At 43.1% G+C, this 4,346-nt stretch overlaps 1 protein-coding gene across 1 annotated transcript in view; it reads left to right on the top strand.

The window, feature by feature from the left end:
• LOC108304741 (nucleolin-like) overlaps positions 1–4,346 on the top strand; it is a 20,929-nt gene that overhangs the window by 4,875 nt on the left and 11,708 nt on the right. The gene's annotated exons all lie outside the window — the stretch shown is intronic.

Consider the following 4,346-nt stretch of genomic DNA (forward strand, 5'->3'; position numbering starts at 1 on the left):
AAAAAAAAAAAAAAGAAAAAGTTGAGTCCTAATGTGAGTTTATTGCAGACGCCAATTTACTGTTGGAAATACTAGAGGCAAAACGTGCAAGACTTGGAATGTGTGAAGCCTCTGTGATGTGCCTAATAATAATCTTGTCCATTTTGAGCAGGAAAAAAAATCAAGGTGTACTGAAGAAAATGAGCCTTGCCCCAAAGGAGATAGAAGTTGGGGAAGATGAGATGTGAGAAGATAAGGACAATGGCAGTAGAGACGAGGTAATTATATGTACTGCGTTGAGCAGAGTAGCATTTATTATTAATGTCAACAATCAAAATCCACAGTAAAGCAGTTAAACTGCATTGTTTAATCTCAAAAGTTGGCTAGGATGGGTAGCTCTTGCCTGTAATCCCAGCACTTTGGGAGGTGGAGTAGGGTGGGCTGCTTGAGCCCAGGAGTTTGAGACCAGCCTGGGCAACATGGCGAAACCTGTTTCTGCTAAAAATGTAGAAATTAGCTAGACATGGTGTCTCCCACCTCTAGTCCCAGCTACTCAGGAGGCTGAGGCAGGAGAATCACTTGAACCTGGGAGGTGGAGGTTATGGTGAGCAAAGATCGTGCCACTGCATTCCGGCCTGGGAGACAGAGTTTGTCTCAAAGGAAAAAACACAAACCTCAAAAGTGATACTGCAAACACTGTTCAACTAGTTTTACAACTTCACACTAAACTGAATATCAAACTCTGACCAGCTCATTTTGAGAAAAGGAAATCACAGACTACTCTCTCTCTAATGAGCATAGATACAAAAATTCCAGAAATACTAGCAAATTGAATATCAACGTTATGCAAACAGCAGTACATCATAATGCATCGTGGCCAAGTGTGGGTTATTTGGGGAATGCTGAGGTGTTTTATGTTTGTAAAGTGATACGGGTTGTTTGGAAATACTGGTTTAAAAGAAAATCTCGGCTGGGCATGGTGGCTCACACCTGTAGTCCCAGCACTTTTGGGAGGCTGAAGTGGGCTGATCATGAGGTCAGGAATTGGAGATCGGCCTGGCCAACATGGTGAAACCCCGTCTCTACTAAAAATACAAAACTTAGCCAGGTGTGGTGGCACGTGCTTGTAATCCCAGCTACTTGGGAGGCTGAGGCAGGAGAATCGCTTGAACCCCGGAGGCAGAGGTTGCAGTGAGCCAAGATCGAGCCACTGCACCTCAGTCTGGTGACAGAACGAGACTCCATTTCAAAGAAAAAAGGAAATGTCTTCATTCTTTAAACTGATTCATTAAAATCCATTCATTTACGGCCCAGCAGGGTGGTGCTTTGCCTCGGCCATACCTGGCTGTTTTAAATTAAAAAAAAAAAAATCAAATCAATTACTTTGTGTACCTGCCAAACATGTTTTCACATTTCTTCTTTTGGCAAATATTGAAGTCCCTACTAGGCTCTACTTTTGAGAGCCTCTCCTTTGGAATTTGAAAATAGGCAGGTTTAAGTTGAGTCCTGACAGAATTAAGGTGGGCTAGTGGGTACACAGCTAATGAATATGGAATGCTTCATATGTGCAGCCATTGTACAAGTGCTTTATGCCAGGGGTCCCCAAACACTGGGCCACAGAACTGTGCTGTTCTATGGGCTGTTAGGAACCAGGCCGCACAGTGGGAGGTAAGCAGTGGGCAAGTGAGGTAAGCATCTGTATTTCCAGTGGCCTTCCCCTCACTTGCATCACTGCCCGAGCTCCGCCTCCTCTCAGATCAGCTGCAGCATTAGGTTAGAGTCTCGTAGGAGCACAGACCCATTTGTGAACTGTGCATGTGAGGAATCTAGGTTGCATGCTCCTTATGAGAATCTAGTGCCTGATGATTTGTCACTGTCACCCATCACCCCCAGATAGGACTGTCTAGTTGCAGGAAAGCAAGCTCAGGGCACCCACTGATTCTATGTTATGGTGAGTTGGTATAATTACTTTACGTATTATATATTACAGTGTAATAACAGAAATAAGGTGCTCAATAAATGTAATGTCCTTGAATCATCCCTCTGTCCTCCCACCGGCTGTATGAAAAATGGTCAGCCACAAAACTGGTCCTTGGTGCCAAAAAGGTTGGAGACCACTGCTTTATACATTGTTTCATTTCATCCTCATAGTGAGCAGGTTAGGTAGGCATCATTAGCTCCATTTTTTAGACAAGAAAGCAGATTTAGCCATTAACCAGCTTGTTCATGTTTCCAGAACTAATAAGTGACAGAGCCAGGGTTATACATGGGTCTGCTGAATCCAAACCCCCTGTACTTTCCCTGTTCATTTCTCAGTCGCCTCCCAAGCAGCTTGTTCTGAGAGGCAGGTAGCATTTGTTGTCCACTTTGAGCACCTGGTTGTGTGATAGAAACTTTCTTCAACCCTCTTCTGCCTAGCAGTGGTTTTAATTAAAAGTAAAAGTGGGTTTTGGGTGCCCTTGTCATACACACTTCGTGGGGATGATAGGTCTGTTGATTTACTTGACTGTAGTAACCATTTTGCCATGAGTATATTAAAACATGTTATATACAATTTTTAAAAAAGTAAAAGTAATAGGCCGGGCGCGGTGGCTCAAGCCTGTAATCCCAGCACTGTGGGAGGCCGAGGCGGGTGGATCACGAGGTCAAGAGCTCGAGACCATCCTGGTCAACATGGTGAAACCCCGTCTCTACTAAAAATACAAAAAAAAAAATTAGCTGGGCATGGTGGCGCGTGCCTGTAATCCCAGCGACTCAGGAGGCTGAGGCAGGAGAATTGCCTGAACCCGGGAGGCGGAGGTTGCGGTGAGCCGAGATCGCGCCATTGCACTCCAGCCTGGGTAACAAGAGTGAAACTCTGTCTCAAAAAAAAAAAAAAGTAAAAGTAGGGAAATGATGAAAATTATCCATCCATACCTTTTGATTTTAATTTAAGACATTTTATGTATTCATTGGCCAGTATTTTGATGTGGGACCAAGGTCTTATCTTTTGAGTTCACGGCTGGCATAGCCTATCTTCCCTGCATAAAGTACACACATAATGCGTCTTCAGTAACGTAAAGTTTGTTTCTTTAGAGCAAAGGAAAACTCTTATCACCCTAGTAAAGCAATTTGAATACAGATTCCCACAGTTTTGCAGCTTTTCCCATTCTTTTATGGTTGCTCATGCACACTTAATTTGATTGCAGTTTTTAAGCTTTATCAAGTACTTCCAAAGCATTTAAGTTTGTTTTCATAGACTCAATAACTTTTTGCATTTATTATTTTATTTTATTTTTTGAGATGGAGTCTCACTCTTATTGCCGAGGCCGCAGTGCAATGGTGCAAAATTGGCTCACTACAACCTCCGCCTCCCGAATTCAAGTAATTCTGCTGCCTCACCCTCCCAAGTAGCTGGGACTACAGGCATGCACCACCACGCCTGGCTAATTTTGTATTTTTAGTAGAGATGGAGTTTCACCATGTTGGTCAGGCTGGTCTTGAACTCCCAACTTCATATGATCCACCCACCTTGGCCTCCCAAAGTGTTGGGATTACAAGTGTGAGCCATCAGGCCTGGCCCTTTTTGCATTGATTTTATTGGTTTATATGATGTTTAGTTAACACTACAGCTGAAACTGCAAATACTATGGTCACATACAGTTCAGCAAACACAGTGGGTTCTTATTAAAGATACAGTTCAGCTCACAGGAATAGAAACGCTCAGTTAGTAGGAGTTACCACAGAGTGGCCCACTCATGCTTGGCATTTCATGAGCATCAAGTTATTATAGTAAGACCTATTTGGAATTGAGACAGTCATTTAATCCAGCCAGTTGGTTAAGCTGACATAGATAAGAGAGCATTCACTGTACCAGTTGAGTATCCCTTACCTGAAATGCTTGGGACCAGAAGTGTTTTAGATTTCAGATTTTTTGGATTTTGGCATATTTGCAGATACATAATGAGATATCTTGGGGATGACACTCAAGTCTAAACACAAAATTCATTTATGTTTCATATACACTTTATACACATAGCCTATAGGTAGTTTTATTTTTTCCTCTGGTGCACTGAATAAGCTGTTTTGCACTTGCATTTTGGCACTGACCCATCACACAAGTGAGAATTGGGGCTCTAATTAGATGAATAATTGCTGTATATTCTCCCGGTGCAATAGCATCCATACTCGTAGAAATTGGGATGCTTGGTGGCTCACGCCTGTAATCCCAGCACTTTGGGAGGCCAAGGCAGGTGGATCACCTGAGGTCTGGAGTTTGAGACCAGCCTGACCAACATGGAGAAACTCCATCTCTACTAAAAATACAAAATTAGCCGGACGTGGTGGCGCATACCTGTAATCCCAGTTACTTGGAAGGCTGAGGCAGG

This window comes from Cebus imitator, unplaced genomic scaffold (assembly GCF_001604975.1).
Source record: "Cebus imitator isolate Cc_AM_T3 unplaced genomic scaffold, Cebus_imitator-1.0 Scaffold57, whole genome shotgun sequence".
NCBI lineage: Eukaryota > Metazoa > Chordata > Mammalia > Primates > Cebidae > Cebus > Cebus imitator.